This window comes from Vigna unguiculata, chromosome 5 (assembly GCF_004118075.2).
Source record: "Vigna unguiculata cultivar IT97K-499-35 chromosome 5, ASM411807v1, whole genome shotgun sequence".
In the NCBI taxonomy this organism is placed as follows: Eukaryota; Viridiplantae; Streptophyta; class Magnoliopsida; order Fabales; family Fabaceae; genus Vigna; species Vigna unguiculata.
This window is the reverse complement of record NC_040283.1, coordinates 10892345-10917925: the sequence shown is the minus strand read 5'-3', so window position 1 is coordinate 10917925 and position 25581 is coordinate 10892345. Positions and strand designations below refer to the sequence as shown.

Sequence of the window (25581 nt, the reverse complement as noted above, 5' to 3'; positions counted from 1 at the left end):
ATTCATTTTTTGGATTTCTCCATCTACTTTTGAATGTAAGACTGACATTCCATTTTTTCATTTTCAGATTTTAGTATATTTTGATGCTCAAGAAAACCATAGACAGGAGTATTCCCTATGTTGGCAATTAGTTTGTTTATATACTAAATTTATGTTAATTTAGGAAGTGTATCTTTCTAATGAAGAAAAATATACTTGTTTCTTTGTTGAAATAGCCTTAACATTGGGACAAACATGAATTTTCTGGTGCTCCATACCCATTGAACATGGTATCTTCTTCGCCTCATAATGATGGGCTAACAATGTATTACCCTATGGGAGCATTTGATGCAATAGTTCGAGCAACTCAGTGAAACTTTTATCCATCCACCCATTTTTGGCTTTAATATTAAATGATTTTAATATCATTGACAAATAAGTGAAACTTGTCCAACCGGGATATAAAGTCTTTCTTGAATCATCTTTCAATAAATCATACATGTGTGCTCGTGGAAAATTATCTTTTCCAATATCGTGAATCATATATTTCATGAGATTCTCACAATGTAGATTAGACTCTTGACTTGACTTTGAGATACAGTTCGAAGGTGAACAACTTCACCTTGTCAGGTCCATGTTGTATAACTCTTTAGGATACCATATTATAGAAAATGCCCTCATATCAACTGAATTTGTTGTTGTCTCTCGTTCAAACAATTAACACAGGGACAATATATTTTCTATTCAAGGCACTCCTATGTCGTTGAGCAAATTGTAGAAATTCTTCAAAGTCATTCTCATACACATCACTTATTCACATTTATCCAACTTTGATTCATTACTACACAAAGTAAGAATTTAGTTTAAAAGACATGTTAAATAGTTTGTGTTGCGAAATTCTACATCACGTAATAATGTTGCTTATAAACATTCACTTTCTGTGAATGCTTTTTTCGATCTTAACACAAGATGTGACAAGAAAGATAATTTGCTTTTGAGGACCTATTTATATATTATAGTTTTGTAAATAGAAACCATCTCATTAGATGACGAGGTTTGATTTGAAACCATATTTTGGTTGCTCTACTAAAACAATTTCAACTACATTTCAGATTTTATACATATATAAGAATGATATATTAATAAAAATTATCATCAATACAATATCAGCCATATTTTATTATTAAAACCTAATTATTTCAAAAAATTATAACTCAAATTTAGTTTGAAGTAGCATACGAACTAATTATTAAAGTGTAATTCTTTCAAAAAAATTATAACTCAAAAGATTACACTAATTATTAGTATACATTCCAACTCAAATCAAGTTTTTAGTAGCATAGGAACTCAAAAAAATTGTTTTTAGAAAACAATTTTGAAACCAAAGATTGAGAAAGGAATCAAACAAGTTCTAAATGCCTTTTAACTTTGGCCTGTAATAATATTTTTTAACTTTGGCCTGTAATAATATTTTTTGAGTTTTGATAATGCTAGTCAAATCATAGCAAGGAAACATGGTTCATCGATATTTTCCGATGATAATGTTTATAATGCTGAAGAATTGTCCCTTTCCACTCCACAGACACTATTATGTTGTTTGTATTGTTCAAGATAGTGACTAATTTTAGTATTTTTTTTTACTGATGGTTAAAAAAAGAGAGACTATTTTGATATGCCAGCTTATGTGAGTCTTAAGAGAAAAATTACACTGTGGACTTTGGAGCTGAGGTATATCTTGCAGAACCAGCCAAATAAATTATTGGGGTTACTCAAAAAGCAGAAGAACTATTAGCCAAGTTTCTCAGTGGTTATATTCTCAAAATCTTTGCTCTAGATTTCCCATAAAAGAGGATATATTCTCAATTCTGCTCAATCCTTTTTAATGTGTAATACATAATTCATTTTGTGGTTTTGAACGAGTTTGTTTTGTATTAAATTTGAATGAAGCGCTTTTGTATCAAATTTTCATCCACTTTTTATAAATTTAAATAACGAATGAGAAAAGTTTGTTAGAGGTTCTTGTATACTAATAATCCTTACCTCATCCTTGTGTTATCCTTAGGGTTGGGCAAAATAAACCAAACTGCACTGCACTACCAAAAATTGCACTGAACTAAAAAATTGTTCGCATGAACTGCACTGAACTGAAAAATAATTCAGATGAACTGAACTGAACTGTTATTCTTAAAAATAAACTGGACTGAACTACACTGCACTATAATATAAACTGAACTGAACTGTTTTATGAACTGCACTACGTCAGAACTGAACTGCACTATTTTTGGACTGAACTGCACTCATTTTTAACTTAACTACACTGTTTTTGAACCGTTTTTGAACTGAATTGCACTGATTTTGAATAAACTTCACTCTTTTTGAACTGAATTGTACTATTTTTTAACCTGATTGCATTGATTTTGAATTGAATTACACTATTTTTGAACTGAATTACACTATTTTGAATTGAATTGCATTAATTACATATGATTGTACTACACAATAATAATTTAAAGTTTATAATTTGAAAGTGCTTAGAAAATAATACTTGAAATATGCATCATACTTCAATACACCAATTAACATTTTTATAAATTTTTTTTATTTATATTAAAGTTTTCCGTAACTTAAAATGTAATTAAAATATTAAAATTAATATAATAAATATAAATATCGATATTAAATTATTTTTTATATTTTAAAATCTTATGTAATATTACTTTTTACTTTTACAATGTTTATTATGTTGCGTAAAAGTTTTTAAAAGAATTTATTTTAGAAAATTCTCAAAATTAATATTTTTTTTAACATTTTTATTCATTAATATTTGTGTGAAAAATGTTATAGAAATTTTATGAAGTTCTAAAATTAATATTTTAAGAATTTTTTAAAATAAATTCTCTTTAAAAAAGTTGATGCCACATAATAAATATTTTAAAACTAAAAAAATAATATTACATAAGATTTTAAAATAAAAAATACGTTAGTACCAATATTTATATTTATTATACTAATTTCAATATTTAAGTTACAAAAAACTTTAATATAAATAAAAAATTATAAAAATGTTAGCTGTCACAAAATTTAATTTTTAAAAATAACTTCTGTAAAATCATAACGTAAAAATAACATTACATAGTAAAATTCATTAAAAATAAAATAAGATATTGAATTAATTTATAATTTTTTTTAATAAATTATTTATAAATATTTTATATTTTTCTCAAAGAAAGAGTAAAGAAAAAAATTAAGACAAAATAAAATAAATATTTCAATATGAAAGAGAAAGAATAGAATGTAAGACATAAAACACATAAGTCCAATTCTTATCCTAATACCAATATTCTATTTGAGGTATTTTGCTCTTTCAATCTACTATAGTTCAATAGTTAACTTAACATAAGTTTAGTTTCTTAAAACTGAACTACTTTATAGTACAGTTCAATTATTATTATGAATAGTTTAGTATATTTTAGTTTAATATAGTACAATTAACTATAGTTTAGTATAGTTTAGTAAATTATGTCCAGCCCTAGTCACTACAAAAAAAATTAATTTTAGTGGGGGTTATATTTGGCATTTCTGGGGGTTTTAACCTCCACTAATAGTTTTACCAGGGGTTTGGAATTTCCCTGGAAGGACCAGCGTGGCTAACAGATTAGCAGGGATTTTTATCAACCCCTGGAAAAGCACAACTTACCGGGGGTTTTCAAAACCCCCGCTACTGGGGTTTCTGGAACCCCCACTACTGCTTGGGGTTTCTGGAACCCCCACTACTGCCTAAGGTTTCTGGAACCTTCATAACTCCCTAGGGTTTTCGAACCCTTATTACTATCTGGGGTTTTTGAAACCCCCACTACTGTCCTATCTGGGGTTTGAAACTCCTAATGCTGTCTCATTTCAACAATAATTGAGTTTAGTTCATCTTCCTTCATTTTGAGTAACAACTCTGCAATTAAATGATAATTGCATTAGTCTAGGAACTTGATAATGATTTTTTAAACAAAGAATAGAAAGCAACATAACTCTAAAAACTGCCAAACCTTAACATTTGTCTCTCCAGTTGGCATAAACTCCTCATAAATGTAGGATCCTTCACGCCTTACTCTTCTCGGTCTGGGTGAAATTCACTGGACCTATTTCCAACATAAGATAATGTTATACCCAAAACAGAGACTTGCATGATTTTAGACTAACTTCAATATTACTTTATATTAACTATAAAATATTATATTTTTAATATGAGAAAACAAATAATTAAAAAAATATAGTTAACACAAAAATTAAATATATTGACTTAATTAAAAAATCTGTTAAAAAATATAAAAAGTTTGAATACTTAATAAAAAGAATTTATTTAAGATTCAAGTAAAAGTACTTAAATTTACTAGAAGTTTAAACTTAATTAATTATTTAAAAGTTAATAAATTTTCATTATTTTTATTTATTGTGACTTAAAGATGTTTGTTTTACTCTTTCTCTCTTTTATATGTGATATTATTTAAAAAATTAGAGATCGAGAAACACAACTTTCATTATTAGAATCAGACTTCCCAAAAACACGACTCTGCTACCAAGTCATAGTTTCCCAAATTCATTTATGATTAAAAAAGATCACTCTACAATTAGAAGAAAAAAAATACAAGAAAAACATAAAAACCTAAAGTTGGCATTCAGGGGAGAATGCATTGATTCTAAATGAAATGGTAGAATTCCAACCATTGGGAGTTTAAGTGGCTGAAACTGCCCCTAGTGTTGGAGATGTTAAAGCTTGTGAGTGTAACAGATGCAAACTTTTGCACTGCAAAGGAAGTCCATTAATGTTGCATGCTTGTGAAAATGAGAGGGCAAGGGTGAGGAGTCAATCAAGTCATCTTCCCAATGGATATTCTACTACATTAGATCTTCTATATTGCTCCCTTATTCTCTCTATAATCTTGCAAGAGAAATTTGTGAAAAAACTCCCACTACAGAAGCTATCAGTAAATATCTAGTGATAAGGATTACAACTATGAAGGGTTAAATATTACACAAACAAGTGAAGTAGAAAATCGTGTACTACCTCGTCTTCCCTACCTCTTGTGATCTCAAATGGAAATCTCAAAGTTAAGATTCCAGGTTCAGTGGAAAACTCGTCCTCCTTTTAACGATATATATTAATTGATTGTAGATTGGAGAAGAGTTCTTGTATTCTTTCTCAATGCTCATATTAATAACAATTCCTAAATTGTTTTCTTCCATATTACTCCCTTCTCTCTCACTGTTCTACGAATTCAAGAGTGGTATCAGCTTGTCCCTCCTGCATAGTCATGCAATGGCTAATGCAACTCAAATAAACAAAATATAACTAGTATAAGAAAAATTAATTTATCCATCAGGAGGATAAGTAGCAGTATAGTTTCTTTTGTAAATTATAGCTATTTAAGTTTCATGAAGATCCTTGAATGTGTTAAACACTAGTTATGTTACCTTTTATCTGCCACAACAGACCCACTGCTTTGAGAAACAAGATCAATCAAAGTTACTTTTGCTTAGGAAGTTACAAGATAGTGAAGAAAATCAAGAACAACTTGCCAACAAAGTCAACTTAAGTAAGAACCAGTACAACTAGGAATGTACTAAACTTATAACAGGACAGGTCGATTATCTAAAAACTAAGGAAATTATGAGTAATTAAATTGTCATACCTTTTCACCTTGGCTTGTTCACTTGTCAAACTCCTCTACAACCTTGCTCAAAACAGATTAAACCAATTGTTCTGTGCACAAGAAAAATATTAAAAACTAGATTTAAAGGAACTTTTGCTCTTAGGATTGGGAATGACTAAAACAAAGTGAAGCAGGATATGTGTAGTTCAACATCTATGCCTAAAACATATAGAGAGCCATACTCTACCATGATCAAATGAATAATTTACTTCATACTTTTGGTTATGGGTTGCATTAAATGTTAATTAACCTTGATATGTAGATCAAATTCTTCTGCAAATTGCAATCAGTAGTCAAGCATACTCAGATGTTTTCATGAAAGAAAAAAACTAAACTATTCATGTACAGAAACTAATTTTGCTTATCAGTATTGGTTTGGTATTTGACAATGAAGTGTTTATGTGTGAATGTGCAAGGCATGCTTCGTATTTTGCTATGGAATGGCTCAATGAATGAATTGGTGATGTAAAATAGTTTTTATTAACATAAATTGTGTATAGAAACTAAAATGAAGAAAAAGATTCAGTAAAACTCTGAATTCGAAAATTTAAAACCTAAAATTAACGAGAAAAACTATCATGAACGAAATTAACTGTCAAATCCAGTGTTGAAATGCAAGAAAATTTTATAGTCAATCAAATCAAGTGAATCAAAGTCAATTTAGATGAGAAAAACAAAGAAAGAAGAATTGATCAGTGGAGAAGTAATGAATCATGAATAAAGATAAAGAGAATAATTAAAATCAAAATTGAACTTAAGAAATGAATTATTTACAATGAGACTCGAAGAATATCCAAGGCACCAAGCTTCCTCAGTAGAATCTGATCTTTTGGAGCAGCTTCAAAGAAAGAAAAAAATGGAAAAAGAAAATTTGAACTCTCGTATGTTTTTGCTATGTGTAGTTCATTACCTTGAACTTCAAACAAGAATGGTGAAGGCATAATGGAGGCACACACGCGAAGGCATGGTGGAGGCACGGTGGTGACGCACGAGAAGCCTGAATTTTCTTCCTCATAGGTTAACATGATGAAAAAGAGGTAACAGGAAAGGCAAAGTTATTTAACTAAAAATGATAAAAGAGGAGAAAAATGAAAGAAATAAAAGAAGATCCAAATTTCATGGGGGTTCTTAAAAAAACCTCTGGTATTTTAAGAGGGTTTCTAAAACCTCTGGTACATGTATTTCTTACTGGAGGTTATTAAAACCTCAACTAAATAACCTCCGGTAAAATTACTTATTTTTGTAGTGAGTTATCCCTGAGTTGAAATTGTATGTGGTTGTTTCATTTCAATCATTTCTTTTTAGATTTTTCAGTTGTGAACTTTTAAGCACTAACAATTGAAGTTGTGTGCATGTTTCATTCGAAACATTTTATTTCAATTTTGATGATGTACTTTTTGTAATATTTAGACGTTTCTTCTCTTTTCAACATTGCTACAAAGTTATATTAAATTGCACATAGACTCATCTCCACATTGATGAAGGTGAAAACACATTTAAATTAATACAAAAAAATCAATTTATAAGTGTCGGTTTGAGAAAAAAAAATTATTTTTAAATATGCATCAACTTAATTTAAGATATATTTAATAAATATTTAAATTTTAATAGCTAGGATGACTTAAGTGTCTCTTTGTTTAATTAAAATTAAATTATTTTTTTAATAGTATCATAATGTTCATTTAGCAAAAATTAACCTCATTAAATTTGTGAGTTTTACATTATCTTCTTTCAACGGAGTCACTAGATTAAACATAACCTATTTTATAATTCTATAAGTTATTTTTCTGAACTTCAATCTCGATATAGATCTCAATAGAACATAATGATGTATAGAAATTTTTAAAATGTGTTCTTCAATCTCTTCGGTGGTTAAAGAACACAATCATCATCCTTGAAAATTGAATTTTCTCCTACATATTGCTCGGCAACACTATCACCATCATTCGGAATTGTAATATAATAAATTCTCTTTTACATAAAGCAATGATAGGGAAAAGGTAGTGTTTCTATCTCCATGCGAAAACCAATTTCATCACGATTTTTCTTTCCAAAAATCTTGTCAGGGAAAAATCTTAACTTAGATCATGTTAGCTTGTTGTCCCTTATCAAGACCATAACTTCTTCCCTATGTGTTTATACAAGATTATTGGACTTTACATTTTCATACATACACTTAAGGACAAATAGAAAGATTGATTTATGACAGTTAGATTATTATGCTCTTGAATAATTGAATCCTAATTATTAATTATAGTTAAGCGTTTTAAAAGTTGTTATAAGTGAAATCAATTTTCTTGACAAACAACTTGTTATTTCCTTAGTCTAAACCTTTCTAAGCTTATTATAGATTCTTGTACTATACTACATAAGCTTTCCATTCTCATTTCCTATTTTAATAGTTTTTTTCCAATGTTTTAAATAAGATAAATTTTAGACTCAGCCTAACTTTTCATCGTCTATGATTGAGTCTAATTAAAGTGCATTAAAAGAAGCATTGTTTATGGTGCATGGCTTGTAAAAAAAACTTTGTAAGCACATTTTATTAAGGTTAAGATATGTAGTTTTGAATTAAATGAACAATGAATATATTCTTCAAGAAATTATTATAAATAGATCCAAAAAATATTCTTCATTTATTCTAAGAATTCATTTTTCTAAAATATTCTGCACTTTTTGTATAATTCAAGATTAATTATCCATTTTTTAATGATTGAGTCACACCTCTATGCAGTGTAGGATAGACCAAGCTAAGCCAATCATAATCTTGATATGGGTAAGTTCATATTTCTCAAATAATTGATCCCGTGACTTTAACCTCTCTTCTTTTTTTTTTTTTTTTAATTTGTGAGAGTTTTATCCTCCACCTACCTTAATCAATTTAGAAGATAGGAAAGTTATATTATTATAAAATAATAGAGGTGTTGGTTGAATATGTTAAAGTTTTTAAGTTTTATATGTTGTTTGGGATGTTTTTGGGTACCAAAATTGTGTTTCTAATACAAGATGCCTCCATTTAAGAAGTTAATATCTTACATTTATTCAATTAAGTTCAGTCCATATATGTTTGAAATGTGATGAATTTGTTGGTTAGAGTTAGGTTTCATTTAAATTAGAAATAAATGAAGTTAATGTTTATTTGTTATATACATAATTTAGCTTTAATTACAAAAACTTGCATGATTTATTTTATTGAATAACTTTGAAATAGATATCCTAAATAGATATCCTAGGATTCATGGTACATGTTACATAATCCTCACATTAAAAAACCTAAAATAAAATGTCCACAATAAAGTAATAACAATTTAAACTACCAATTCCATGTAGTAAAACCTTGCTTGGCTCTAGTAAGGACTGATATATAAACTCCAATGGTTGCAAACAATGCTAATATGTATGATACAACAAAGCTCACACAAAATACATACATGTCCACCAAACTACCATTATCTCTATCAGTACTTAAGTCCTTTGGAAAAATTGTAGAAGATGGATGGCAACTCTTTAGTAGTGGAGGTCCACAAAGGAATGGGTTACCCTCATAACTACTTTCATCAAATGTGGCAAATTGGTTTGTCCATTCAGGTATCGGGCCTGATAAGTTGTTGTGTGCCACACTTAATACTTCAAGTGAGGTTAGGATATTGAGCTTAGGAGGAATTTGACCACTCAGCTTGTTAAAAGAAAGATCTAAACTCTTTGTTTGCACCAAATTTGAGAAAGAATATGGAATTTGTCCAGTCAAATCATTATGAGACAAGTTCAATGCTCGAATTCTCGTCAAGTTTCCAAGTTCGTGTGGAATATTTCCTTTCAGTTTATTTAAGGACAAATCAATTCCAGACATGTAACCAAGGATGCTTCCAATGTAAGAATAAGTATTTCTCTTTGAAGTGAAACTTGCTTTCTCTTTCTTATGCTCTGATGCTAATGGTGGTTGACTCGTATATTCTTCAACAATGAAGCTTCCCTTTGATGTTTTTAATAATGGATCAAGGTTCTTATTATCAAAAGGCATTTTCCCCAAGCAATGGGGAATTTCTCCAGAAAATTGATTGTCTGAAAGATCCAACATGGTTAAATCTATCAACTGACATAATTTCTTAGGTATACCCCATTAATGTGATTACCTTTTAAAAGGAGAAAATTCAACTTTGTGTAACTAAGGTCTTGCATCATATCTTGAATATTTCTAGATATTTTGTTGTGGCTAAGGTCTAACATCACTAAAGGAGAGTTTCCATTGAACATTTTTTTTTCACAATCCTGTTAATTCATTATTGCTCAAATAAACAAATTTCACAGAAGAGTTTAGAAATGATGGTACAAGACCAGTCAAATTATTTTGGGAGAGATCTAAATATCTTAGATCTCTAAGTTGTTGTGTCAATTCTAAAGGAATGAATCCTTCAAAGTGGTTATTGGACATTCGAAGCTTAGATAATCTTGACAAATTTGTCAAAAGGCATGGAATGTTTCCTACCAAATGATTATTACTTACGTGCAATGAAATGATGGATGTGTTAAAAATGTTGCTCGAAAGTTTACCATTAAAGTTATTATCATTCAATGACAAAGACTCCAAATTAGTGGGTATTGGAAAGATTGGTCCCTCGAGCTTATTATTTGAAAGTATCAAGAAAATGAGTTCTTGTCCGGCTTCAAATATGTCACCTGATATTTGTCCAGACAATTGGTTGTTTGAAAAATCCAACTCCCTCAACAACTTCATTCGGTCAAGCTCACGAGGAATTGAACCTTGGAAGTGGTTTCTAGACATATTAAGATATTGCAAGTTTGGATAAATTGAACTGATATTCTTCCTTGGAATTTCACCAATTATGATATTGTTAGACACATCAATATTCCATAATCCAAGAAGAGGACGCAATGGTAATTGCATGGTACCAGTCAAAGAACAATTTATAAAATTAACTTCAATCAATTTTGTGTTGTTTTCTAACAACCAATGAGGAAACCTTCCTTCCAACTTCAAACTACTAAATTGTAGTGTATATAAATCTTTTTGATAAAGAAGAAATTTTGGGAGCCGAAAAGAACTAGTTTGAATGTTTGAAGATAAGCTAAGTCTATTTAATTGAAAATTTGGAATGCAAGTGTGCAAATTGTGTTGTGAGTCCAATATGATTGTATTGCCTTCACCCATATGACTTTAAGGTTTGAATGATTGGCAAAGGGAAAAAAAGAAATAGGAACTTCAAATTGGTTTTCTTCAAAACTGAAACATTCAAGTGATGAAAGGATTGCAATATTAGAATCAAACCTTCCAACAAAGTTATTTTGAGAAAGTTCCAAATTCCGAAGAGACGTCATGTTAACAAAAGAATTGGGAAGAAATCCTTCAAATCCATTATCTATTAGAATCAAACCTTCCAACTTCTTCATTTTAGACCAACCTGAACGAAAATTTGAAAAAAAAAAGAAAACATCTTGAGAGAGTCATAACAATAAGGGTATAAAGATTTCAATGAAACTAAGAAAAACTTTTAGAACTTGTATTGCATGAATAACGTTCAATAAGAATATAATTACCCGTCGCAGGAAGGGTGTCATTTATATAACAATATGAAACACAGAACTTTTAAGAATGTCAAGTTTCCAATACTTTTGAAAAATTTACTCTCCATATTATTATTTCCATCCAATGTCAATTGTTCTAGCTTCCTTAAATCATGAAAATCTGCGCAGTAGAAAAAAAAATATTAATCTTAATGTAACAATTATGAAATGAATGTCTCTTTGTAAATATCATAAATATTACTACCGTCAACTACAACTGTTCCTTTCAAGTAATTGTCAGATATGGAAAGCTCTCTAATGGATGATGATAAAGCTCGTAATTACTCTCTTAGTTTGTTTCCATCTATCATATTCCCATCTAAATTAAGGACATCCAATCTACTGAGACTTTTTGTGCCTGAAAGATATGTAAATTGAATTAAAAATAAATGTAAATAAGGTCATATATGCTTATAAGGAAGTGACAAATATATTTTGTGCAATAGTAAATATATGAACTTTGACGAAATTATGAGATTCAACAATGTGTTGGCATTATAAATTTAGCTAATATATCTTTTTCTTTGTTCCCAAACAATAAATTAGACCATTTTAAATCATTTTTCTTTGATGCCTTGATGGACCACAAAATTATGGATATTATTGTCGCTTGGATAAAGATTCGTCAAATTCGATAATCCTGCAAAAAATAAATTAAGAATTAATAAAAATCAACAAACATTCATGAAAAGTTATATTTTTCTTTACTCAGAAGCATTACAAAACTAGTATATTTTCAAATAACCAAAAGTATTCCTTTTCCAAAAACTAATGTAAATTTAACCTAAAAGTTGACCATGTTTAATGAAAGAAATATATCTAAATTCAACTTTTTAGTAACTTTACTTACACCACTTTCGTAGAAAAAACAAAGGTAGAAATGATAGTTAGAAATATTTCTAGCATGTATGATATTGGGTAAAAGAGTTCCAATACTTTTTACTAAGTATTTGATAAAGAAATTGTAGAATATTTTGGCGTCCATAGTGAGGTATTGGTAAAATATTTCCCAACGTCCAAAATGAATTTTTTATAATACATGATATCACAAACAATTGGATGGCAGTGTGTAGTGTTCACACCTTCTACTACCATGTGTCATTCTAGGGTTATATGACGTATGGTGAATGTTGTTTGGTCGGTTTGAAGATCTCTAGAACTAATTGTTCAATGCCTTGCATTGTGAGGACATCCTATGATCGGTTGACAATTATAATTCTATTTTTATCATATGATGACTCAAGATCACTTGAATTCTCCTTTTTTCGATCTCTCTTTTTTCTTCTATTTGATTTTTTGGGATTTGATCACCAAATATGATCACTTAATTTTTATATGTTTCTTTACAATGATATTTGAAGAATATTTTTTCATTTATCTCATCAAGCATGTTGAAGAATAATGTTTCCTTGTGAGGAGATTCTTTTTGTTTTGAGTTTGGCTTATTGTTCATATATTTCTTCTTTTGATTCTTTTTGTTTCCCTTTTACGTTATGTTAATTGGATTTTTAAGATTACATTTTCTTTTTTAAAATCTTGAAAGTAGAAATTCTCACAACAATGAAATTTAAAGATCAATTTAAAAGACAACCAAGTCGGCACGAGATTATCTATCAAAGTGCTCGTCAAGAAGAATTAGTGACCTGCATAATACCTTTCAAGGTGTCTATTGGCGTAACACTACTAAAAAATTCCACGACCTTTCAAGGCAACCAAGAAAAAAATAAATGGCGACTTTTTAATAAAGCATCTAAAGGTGCCCATTAAAAAAAAGAGACGTAAAAGGATTCCTAAAGAATTTTCATTTAGGATAATAGTTTATCATTTTGCTCTTTTACTATCATTTAAAGAATATTCATGTATCGCTATTTTTCATAGTAGATACAAGACCCTAAGGTTAGTTTTAACATGTGGTGGTTGTAACGAGTAATTGTTAGTCTTTGTGGGATATAGTTAATATAAGTTTTTGGCGAGTAATTATTGAGTGAGTTTTCTTTTGAATCATTGAATGTTGTTGGAGATTCTTGTATCTTAGATGGAAGAAATTCAATAATAATTTTTTGTGCTACTTCTCTGATTTGAAAATGTATGCGACTATTATGAGATGAGTGTTAACGTAAAAAGAATATATTTATATGAATATAAAATATATTTCTATTAATATGGATGTTTATTATATTAGTTTACCTTGTATATGTAATGTGAGCTATTATGAATGGACCAAGAATGAAAAAGAGTTATGAGAACTTTTGTTCCACTAGTATTTTGGTTTTTTTATATGTATATATCTTTGTATATTGTCTTGTTTTAGAACCCATGGTGGATATTGTTTTGTATATAAACTAGTATGGTACCCGTGTGTACGCACGGTTTTTTTTTTTTTTGTGTTATTATTGTTGTAGGTATTTTGTTTAAATATTATATATTATATTGGTTAAAAATTAAATTAAGGTATTGTTATTATTGATTTAATTTATGTGAATTTGTAAATATATCATTTAGATTTTGGTTAATTACGACAATATGTTTTATTATCTAGTTATTTAAGACCATTGATCAGGTGCATTATATATCGATATAATCCGTAGTTACACCATACGTAGTTTATAGTTATACTTAGATTATAGTGAAATATTAAAATGATTACATTTGAGAATAAATCTGAAGGGTGTGGTTTTGACAACAAGGTATAATAATCAGATGTCTTATGAACTTTTGTTCCGAGCATATGTACATTGAGTTATATAATATATTGAAATGAAATGCATATGTACATATTGTTGTTAAAATAAAATATAGGAATATTGAGAACTTTGGTCTCGTGCAAAAGTAATGTCCCCACATGAATAATCAACTTAAACAAAAATTCAAACATAATGTAAGATTGATTTTAACATTTTTAAACAAAAATAAATGCAAGTATTGTTATCAATATAGACATTAAATTTATAATAACTAATTCGTGATGGGTACACATATTTTATTTTATTTTTGTTTAAAATGTACATTGAGTTATATATTACATAAATGAGATGCATATGTACATATTGTTGTTAAAAGAAAATATAGGAATATTGAGAACATTGGTCTCATGCAAAAGTAATGTCCACACATGAATAATCAACTTAAACAAAAATACAAACGTAATGTAAGATTGATGTTAACATTTTTAAACAAAAATAAATGCAGCTATTGTTATCAATGTAGACATTAAATTTATAATAACTAATTCTTGATGGGTACACACATTTTATTTTATTTTTTTTTAAATGTACATTGAAATGAAAGGCATATATACATATTGTTGTTAAAATAAAATATAGGAATATTGAAAACTTTGGTCTCGTGCAAAAGTAATGTCCACACATAAATAATCAACTTAAACAAAAATGCAAACAATGTAAGATTGATGTTAACATTTTTAAACAAAAATAAATGTAGGTATTGTTATCAAGGTAGACATTAAATTTATAATAATTAATTCTTGATAAGTACACACATTTTATTTTATTTTTGTTTGAAATGTACATTGAGTTATATATTATATTGAAATGAAATGCATATGTACATATTGTTATTAAAATAAAATATAGGAATATTGAGAACTTTGGTATCGTGCAAACGTAATGTACACACATGAATAATCAACTTAAACAAAAATGCAAATACAATGTAAGATTGATGTTAACATTTTTAAACAAAAATAAATGTAGGTATTGTTGTCAAGGTAGACGTTAAATTTAGGGTTAAATATGTTTTTGATCCCTCAAGTTTCAGCAAAATTTGGAATTAGTCCCTTATCAAAACTTTTGACCAATTTAGTCCTTCATCTTTCAGAATGCATGAATTTAGTCCTTTTAACCAAATTTTGTTAAGTTTATTTGACGTTTCAAGCGCATTTCATGATAGTATTTAAATTATTTACACTATTTGATACATTTTTGCTTCAATGTTAACTTAAATACTATCATGAAATGTGCTTGAAACATCAGATAAACTTAACAAAATTTGGTTAAAAGGACTAAATTCACGTATTTTGAAAGATGAAGGACTAAATTGGTCAAAAGTTTTGATAAGGGACTAATTCCAAATTTTGCTGAAACTTGAGGGATCAAAAACATATTTAATCCTTAAATTTATAATAACTAATTCTTGATAGGTACACACATTTTATTTTATTTTTTTGAAATGTACATTGAGTTATATATTATAATGAAATGAAATGCATATGTACATATTGTTGTTAAAATAAAATATACGAATATTGAGAACTTTGGTCTCGTGCAAACGTAATGTCCACACATGAATAATCAACTTAAAAAAAAGGCAAATATAATAATCATTTTAATGGTCCAATAAATTTAAAAACTTCTTTATTGAAAGTTGTGTTTTCATTAGTTGGAATTCGCATAGATTTAGTAATTTACTAATACCAAGATAGTTGCATTACGCATGGGCGTGTTGAAGATGAAATGTGTGGACCAATGTAATGATGATTATCTTAAACAGTGCAAATAATAATGAAAAAATATTTATACAAACGTGCACCATATTCGGATATCAAGAGAGATGAATGAATTACTTCAATAGTTGATTTTTAATCAATTGAATCATCAGAACGTTTATTTCAAGTAGTTCAAATTAATGGAGCGGTTCAATTATCTAGATTAGTGGTCAATGATGATTATCTGGAACAATACAAATAATAATTACAAAAAATTATACAAACGTTTATTCAGATTTCGTATTCATTATTTAGACGTTATGCAAATATATTTAAACTTTTTTTCATTGGAAGTTGTGTAGGGTTTCTTGAGCAATGATAAATTTAGATTTTCAATGCAGTGATAAATTAAAATTTTCATTGGAAGTTGTGCAGGTTTTCATTGAACGTAAGATGGATTGACAGAGTAAGTTATGACATTAAATGGTCTTAAATAGTAATTTATGTTTCCCATATTATTAAATAGTCTTGAATAATAATTTAAGTTTCACATGTTATTAAATAGTCTTGAATAGTAATTTATGTTTCCCATACTACTAATTTGAAGAGACCGAAACATTCAGAGGTTTCATTGAAGAAATTTTACCATCTAGTTGCGTTAAATGGTTTTAAATAATAATTTATGTTTCTCATGTTATTAAATGGTCTTTAATAATAATTTATATTTTCTATGCTACTGATTTGAAGAAACTTAACTATCTAGTGTTAGAAACTTAACTAAGCAAGTCATTCATCATTGTGACACATTATGGTTTATATAATTTTGTAATTATGTATTTTATGTTTTTACAATTTTAACTATATTTAAAATTAATTTTGGGACACATTCAAGCAAGACAACTTATCATAATTACATAAAGTTTTGTTTTTTAAAATTCTCACAATACATAACTGAATCCAAAAGCTTGCCTTCCAATACTGTAGCCTGCTTTTATTTTCCAAGAATAATCAACACATAAAAACTTTATTCATAAAATTTTGCTCATCAATTTCTCCAAAAGATTGCTCATCAATTTCTCCAAAAGAAGTTAGTACAAAACACAAGAAAGAAAAAATTGTCATTGTAATTACGTGAAATTCTACAAAAAAAAATTGCATTTTGTAGACCTAAATGAAAAGAATCGAATTATATATAATAATAAAATTATTTCAAATGATTACTAAATAATAATTTATCATTTCATAGTCTTAAAATTTATTTCTTCTATAAATAATATCCATTTTTGCTCCCCGAAACAAAAATAAAATAAAATAAAGAGAAAACGAAATAAAATCAGGATAGGCTTTATCTCATAAAAGAAAAAATTTTACAAACGGGAAATCAAGTTCAAAAGTTGGTAACCAATTGGACATTTAAAGATACAAATATTATACTAATATTTCATAAAAGAAAAGAAAAGCATCTTCCTCAGTCTGCAAATGACAGAAGTTTTCTCATTCATCCTACTCCTACACGATTAGTTGCCAGCTCAGAGACCCATTAAAACATCCTCCAAAGACCATACCAAGAAGTATCAACCTGTACACATTCCATGGTAAACTGGAATTAACTTCATTTCTTTATATACAAGGATACCTAAACCTGCAAAAACTCATAACAGCGTAACATCATACTGTTTCAATTTTCAATTTTCCATGGACCAAAACAAAACAAAAAAACTAATTGAAACAAAAACCCCTAGGAAAGAGTTGAAACCGGTCGTTCATTAGTCCTCATGTGTGTTGATTAGTATACCTAACAGTAAAATGATGTATACTGTGGATCAAAAAATGCAAATGAACCAATGTAACATGCATGCAGGACTATATTAGCTAAGAATGTCGCAAGGCTAAGAATGCCTTGCATAAGAATGCCGCAAGGCTATCTTTAAATTTGTGAAACAGGAAAGTGTGAAAAAATGACAACACCTTTGATAAAATCAAAAGGAATGAAGGACGGTATAACACAAAGCATGAAAAACAACATATTCACAAGCTTTTTGCTAATCTTCATACATACAATAGAAATAAGAGAAGGCAATTACATAAAGCTATGATATAACAGAAGTTGTTCATAATAAAGGGTTCCTCAAATTTTAAGCAATTACATCAACCTAAAATATTAGTCCTTCTAAATTTGAGAAATACATTGGTACCCTTGCGAACATTCTGGTACACCTCCACAAACAAAACAACTTCAGGATACTGCATAGGTACGTGTTCTTGAAGGTTCTTGAAGGTTGACTGCGTTGACTTGCTAAACATTAATCTAAAATATAATGGGGATTATAAATAAGAAAATATGTGGGGGAATTGCATAAAACTCATTCTTGTTTGGACATGTTTACAATATCAACTTTGCACTTGCAGCCATTCAGACAGGGCAAAACCAACTTTAGTCAGCTGCAAGAACGGAATTATAACATCCAACAGAAGGAACTCCAGATATAATTTCTAATTGAATTTCATGTTTTAGTTGAATATAATTTCTCATGAATTCTCGTGTTTTATACGTCTTTACTTCAAGATAAAATAATTAATCCAACTGAGAAAGGAATATATATTAGGCAAGTCAAAAGCTTAGAAGGTACACATATGAGATGCTATAACTAACTGCTTTAACTTATCTAAAAGTTGGATTCATCAGTAAAATGTTTCAAATTGAAGAAACAATCTCAATAGCAACAATAATCATATAAAAAAGCTTAGAAAAACCAAACAATTCTACTACTATGCAATATAATTACAGAGGTTGTGTCTAAATATAACAATACCTGACAATGATTCAGTTGTCTAGTAGCTGACTCTACAAGCTGGAAACAAAAATGAGTAAACCCTTTAAAAGGACATCCGCAAAAAACAACTTAAAAGTAAAAAACAATATCTTTAAAATGGAAACTGAAACATGTAGATCATACCTTTTAACAGGAAAAAGAAATATGAGTAAACCTCTTTAAAAGGACTTGCGGAAAAAGAATAAGAAAGATTTAGAAGTAATGAATAATGAAGAAAGAAAAATCTACTCAAAATGAATACAACAAAATCATGAAAGAATAAAAATAACAGACGTACTAAGAAAAATTGAAAACATAACATTAAAATATCTCATAGGATAGGACATGTCTTAAAAAATAAGACTAATGGACTGTAGTTCAAAATTAGCAATTGCTTCATCATGCACCCTATCGATTTTTTTAAAATGACGATATGTTCCTTATAGAGGTGACTTCTGGATTATAAATTCTGGATCAGGCTTTCCGAAACAATATTTTCAAGATTTTCGGTTCAAAAAATTTTGGAGAAGAATTTCCGAAACAAAGTTTCTGAAATGAGATTTTTAGAATTAAATTTTCGGAATGCTTGAAATAGAACACTTTTTTTGAAACATACAAAACCAAGCACCAAACACCAAGGTTCGAAACTTAGAAAACACAAACACGAAATCTAAAATGGCTCAAAACAACTAAGATAGAGAATCCAACCAAAAACTCAAAACACAAAATAAAAATGGCATACCTTGGGAAACTGGGGGAACGAAGAAGAAGTAGTGCAGACAACGGAACCACCCAGCACTACTTTATTTAAAGTGAAGATCATCCCACAAAACCCAAATACGAAATAACAACTTAAGATGAGCGGAAGAGGAAGCAAAGAAAGTTTTGATACATAAATGGCATACCTTGAAACCAAGGAAACCTAGAAGAAAGAACAACCCAAAACTAAATTCTTCTATGCAGTGAAATAAAAAACCCACATACGAAAAACTAAAGAATGGAAATGGCATACCTTTACAAAGATAGGAAATCTGGAGAAAGGAACCACGCAACAACAGCCTTACAAATCAAAAAATTATAACAATCCAACTCTGACCTAACATTTATTAACGGATGGAACATCCATAAACTTAATGCAAAGTATTCCCTCCACACAATACTCAAACAGGCGGGAAAGTGGATATTACATTTATGGGCAAACATTTAAACGAAATAGATGTTTGATAACAGGGTTAAATTGGTCCATCAATGAAATGGTAATAGCATATCACGGGTTATCTTTAAGAGAAGGAAAAGTTACCAAAAAACATGAAAATTGGACAGCTGTCAATCGTTTAAGTTGGGGTATTTGAGTAATTTTCAGAGGTCATTGTTTTCTTATATTTTAGAAGTTAAGCATAAACTTTATTTCTTCAACTACTAGTATAGTTAAAAGATTTAGGGGATTCACGTCTTTAAACAATTATTTATTAATTATGAGATGAAAAGAGAAATAGCTAAGAATGATATTAATTAGAATTGTGTTATGAGAAATAGTTGCTTGTTTTCCTTTTTTAAAAGTTAAAAATATTTTAAAATTTAATTTAACTAAACAATTAGAAAATACGATAAAAATTTCACATATACTATATCCGTAATTATATAATTAGTTCTATAACTTTATAACTTATATTGAGTGTAGGTAAAATTATTTTTTCGACCTATAATTAAACAAATTTTATCTACTCTTAAAAATAAATTATTTTTATCTCTTACACATATCATTTTTAATCATTTTAGTTCTGGTATTATATATGATAAAGTTAAAAAAATAAAAAATAATATATATGGATTAAAAATTATTAAAGTTTTTTAAGATTAAAATGAGTAATTTTTAGTATAGAAACTATTAGAAAAACTTGGTAGCATTATGAAAAATAAATGAATAATTAAATATTAATTCTAAAACATTAGAATAAAACGATAAAAATGAATATCCTAAAATAATCTATAAAATACTGACCGTTTATATTGAGTGCTCCTCCCAATTGATTTTTGCTTAAATCAAGAAATTGAAGACATTTAAGACCACTTAGAGATGAAAGAAAGTTGTTGTTCAAATTATTTGCTCTCAGCCTTAGACTTTGTAAATTGGTTGGCCATTTAAATCTTTCATTCTCTGCTAAAAAACAAAATTAAAAGCATCAACTTATATGCATCACTATAAATAAAAATACGGAGATGCATATCGGAAAGAAGTTATATCTACTTAAATAAATAAGTGTAGTTTTTTCTTTACAATATTTTATAATATAAACTATTATATATACAGTAGTTTGTGGACATTTTTAATATTAATTACCTTAACAATAAATTAATTATGATTTGTAATTGACTTGAGTAAATGTTTACTAGACTCCTGATTTTATAACAAATCGTTGACTACTATATTAATTCTAAAATATTATAATATAATATTAGAAAATATATTTTGAATGTTCGAATAAAATAAACAATAAAAATACTTACCGATTATATCTAATGCTCCTTCAAATTGATTATCGCTTAAATCAAGATATTGGAGATGTGAAAGTTCCCTCAGAGATGAAAGAAATTTGTTGCTCAATCTGTTATTCCATAGGCTTAGGTGTTGTAAAGTGGTTGGCCATTTAAATGTGTCATTATCTGATAAAAACAAAATTGAAAGCATCAACTTATTAGTACTCACTAATTAAGAATAAGAGATGCATATGCATATCTTGAAATGGAGTCATTATTCTTCTAACAAATTATGTGATATTATATAAATTCTAAAAAAATATTAGAATGTAATATCTCAAAGTAATTTTTGAATGTTCTAATAAAGTAAAAATACTGACCGTTCATTTCTAGCCCTTCTTCTAATTGATTGAGACTTAAATCAATAAATTGGAGACGTGGAAGGCTCCTCAGAGATGAAACAAATCTGTTGTTTAAATTACTATTCTGAAGGTTTAGGTGTCGTAAAGTGGTGGGCCATTTAAATATGTCATTTTCTGATAAAAAAGACAAACTTGTTAACATCAATTTTTATTAGTACCCACTAAGAATAAGAAGGAGAGTGCATGTTGAAGTAAAGTGATATTTACTTCAAATAAAATAGGCTTAATTATCTCTTAAGACAAATAAAATAGGTTTAATTATGTTTTAAGTTTATGATAAATTTAAAAATTTTGAATGAAATTTTTATTTTATATTAAATATTTAATAAATTTTATTTTCTTAATTGAATTTTTGTTAACCGTTAACTTAAGGGTTATAATTCTTAATTCTTAAGTGATTGATATGTTTACTATCTTGTTATGTTACGTTTTATTGTCGATCATATATAATTTTATTATTATAAATTTTATAAATTATAATTTTATAATTTTAATCCATAATTATATAATTATAAAATTATGATTTTAAGATTTTAGTTCAAAATTAAAAATATATCATAATTTTATGTTTCATTCTAAAAGACATAATTTAAAACCTCTTTTATTTCTCTTCTTTTTTAAAACCCAATTCAACTTCTAGAAAATCATAAACACAAAGTTCCTTCTTGTATCAAACAATTTCTCTTTGAAAAGAAAACCCTCATCTCCTTTCTTTGAGAACTCATCCAAAAATCATCCTTTTCCTGATAAGAGATTGGGGCTACATTCACCACGACAAACTTGCTAAGTCTAACCAAATATATTCTCCATTCGGGTAAGCTGATTTGTTCGGGTAAGCTGATTTGTTGGTCTCCTTCAATGCCCAGTCTATTTTTGGGTTGCATGTGCCACTAGAGCCTTTGATTTCACTTGCTAATCAGTGGCTATTTTGGCTCGCTCCAAGCATGTTTTCAATGTCTCTAGGTTAAGGTAGAGGGTTCACGAGTTCAAAGGTTGATTATGGTTTTGGTGCTCAAATCAATTTTGGGTTTCGTTATTTCAAGCTTGGCCTGCACTAGAGGTAAAGGAAGTTAGTCTTAAACTTATATCAAAATGAGGGCTTTTTGATTTGTGCAATTGTTTATTAGATTGATAAAATTTGAATTGGTATGATTTTAGTTAGTTGATCTTGTTTAAATTGAAATATGTAAATTTTGTTGTATGTTGTTGATGAATATTGTGGTAATTAGGAGAACTTTGAGTCTAAGTCATAAGTCATAATTGTAATTGGTGATAATGTATGGGTGTTCCTAAGAAGGGAATCTCATTAAATACCTAAATCTTTAGGGTGTGCACTAAGAATAGATCAATAGAATAGTTACATGTTAGGAGCTAATCCTGAAACTCTACTAGTCATTCATACTCATGTAGAGAAGGATGATTAAGTAGTAAGAGTGACATAAAGTTCTATCATGAGAACGACCATAGGGTTCTATGATAGTAAAACATGATTTACCTTGTGTGTGGTAGCTTGGGTAGGCGAGTTATTCCACCACCATAAGTGCATAGTGTCTGAAGTTCTACTCAGGTTGCACTTATTCGGATAAATCAAGTTCTAGAGAGTCTGATAAAATACATGTGTGTGATCTTGATTGCTTATGATAATTGTAATAAAATTTGTTATTTGTGAGGTATGATTATTCTTGTATAGCTAGCTTACCTTTGCACTTTACGGTCTTGTGTTGTTTTCTTCTTTTTGCGATATCACCATTTTTTGTGAGAGTAAGATGAAGTTGCATGTTTAAAGGAACTTCAAATTGGTTTTCTTCAAAACTGAAATATTCAAGTGATGAAAGGGTTGCAATGTTAGAATCAAACCTTCCAACAAAATTATTTTGAGAAAGTTCCAAATTTCGAAGAGATGTCATGTTAACAAAAGAATTGGGAAGAAATCCTTCAAATCCATTATCTATTAGAATCAAAGCTTCCAACTTCTTCATTTTAGACCAACCTGAACGAAAATTTGAAAAAAAAAAAAAAGAAAACATCTTGAGAGAGTCATAACAATAAGGGTATAAAGATTTCAATGAAACTAAGAAAAACTTTTAGAACTTGTATTGCATGAATAACGTTCAATAAGAATATAATTACCCGCCGCAGGAAGGGTGTCATTTATATAACAATATGAAACACAGAACTTTTAAGGACGTCAAGTTTCCAATACTTTTGAAAAATTTACTCTCCATGTTATTATTTCCATCCAATGTCAATCGTTCTAGCTTCCTTAAATCATGAAAATCTGCGCAGTAGAAAAAAAATATTAATCTTAATGTAACAATTATGAAATGAATGTCTCTTTGTGTACTAACAGGCCTATACCTCGCGACGCTTCAAATCGTAACTGACAAGCACGATCTACGATGCAAAGTAACCGTTGAGAAGCCGGCGGTCAGTCGGCACTACGGTCCTGGTAAACCTCCTCGCTTCACTTCACTCGCTCGAGGCTGGGGGGGCTTGTGTATTGTACGTCCAATAGGTCAATCGGCCAATCGTACATAAAACACCATCGGTCGAACAGCCCGGTAAATAAATTGTGTAGGACCATCGGTCACTCGATTCTATAAACTCTGTATAGCAACGATAAGAGCCCGTCGGTCAAACGGCCTGGTGAACAAGTTCGCAGACCATCGGTCAAATGGTTACACAAATAAGTCACTATACCGTAAGAAGCAATTGGTTGATCGGTCTCACAAGTCACCCATGTTCAGGCCCATCGGTCCATCGGTAACACATCAGTGACTGACATTCTAATCCCCAATGGCGCATCGGTCGATCGGACCCGTTTGTGGATCAACTATCGGGTCGATCGATCGATCAATCTCTTTAGATTCGCGCAGTCCCTTACACGCATTCGTCGGTTGATCAGCAATGCACATGGATCGTTCGCTTGTTAAAAACAGGACATAATTAACCCAGCCAGGCAGCCATCGGTCGCACGGTTAAATAACTTAAGTCGAATTAATTAACATTAAACGAGTCAGTAATCTTGATTAAAGGGTCATTGGGCCGTGATTAAGGAACCCTAATTACAGGCCCATGCCGAAAGCTATAAATAGGGCCCAAAGGTAGGTTTGTTAATTGCGTATTTATTACAACAATTATACTGATATACCGATCGGTCCATTACTGACTTAAGCATCGGAGCCTTTTAGACAGGTACCCCGATCGTCGTCCCAGCCGATCGAGCTAAGGAGTGGATTTTGTTGAAGTTACAACTGTAGTGAAGAGTAGAGCAAGTTTGGAGAGGTTCTCTTAGTAGGCTCTTGGTCCCTACTCCGAAACAATTATGATTGAGTCTAAAGTGCATTAAAAGAAGCATTGTTTATGGTGCATGGCTTGTAAAAAAAACTTTGTAAGCCCATTTTATTAAGGTTAAGATATGTAGTTTTGAATTAAATGAACAATGAATATATTCTTCAAGAAATTATTATAAATAGATCCAAAAGATATTCTTCATTTATTCTAAGAATTCATTTTTCTAAAATTTTCTGCACTTTTTGTATAATTCAAGATTAATTATCCATTTTTTTATGATTAATTCAAGATTAATTATCCATTTTTTTATGATTGAGTCACACCTCTATGTAGTGTAGGATAGACCAAGCTAAGCCGATCATAATCTTGATATGGGTAAGTTCATATTTCTCAAAGATCCCGTGACTTTAACCTCTCTCTCTTTTTTTTTTTTAATTTGTGAGAGTTTTATCCTCCACCTACCTTAATCAATTTAGGAGATAGGAAAGTTATATTAATATAAAATAATAGAGGTGTTGAATATGTTAAAGTTTTTAAGTTTTATTCTGTTGTTTGGGATGTTTTTGGGTACCAAAATTGTGTTTCTTGTAATACAAGATGCCTCCATGTAAGAAGTTAATATCTTACATTTATTCAATTAAGTTGTCCATATATGTTTGAAATGTGATGAATTTGTTGGTTAGAGTTAGGTTTCATTTAAATTAGAAATACATGAAGTTAGTGTTTATTTATTATATACATAATTTAACTTTAGTTACAAACACTTGCATGATTTATTTTATTGAATAACTGTGAAATAGATATCCTAAATAGATATCCTAGGGATACATGGTACATGTTACATAATCCTCACATTAAAAAAC

General features: G+C 29.0%; 1 long non-coding RNA gene and 1 pseudogene across 1 annotated transcript; both read right to left on the bottom strand.

The window, feature by feature from the left end:
• Positions 1–3915: 3915 nt before the first annotated feature.
• On the bottom strand, positions 3916–6816 carry LOC114182976. Its single transcript, XR_003604277.1, has 4 exons — positions 6595–6816; positions 5664–5734; positions 4020–4112; positions 3916–3925 (listed from the first exon to the last, which is right to left on the bottom strand). It is a non-coding gene; the product is annotated as an uncharacterized LOC114182976 (long non-coding RNA).
• Positions 6817–8957: 2141 nt separating this feature from the next.
• On the bottom strand, positions 8958–24339 carry LOC114184343 (annotated as a pseudogene).
• Positions 24340–25581: the final 1242 nt, after the last annotated feature.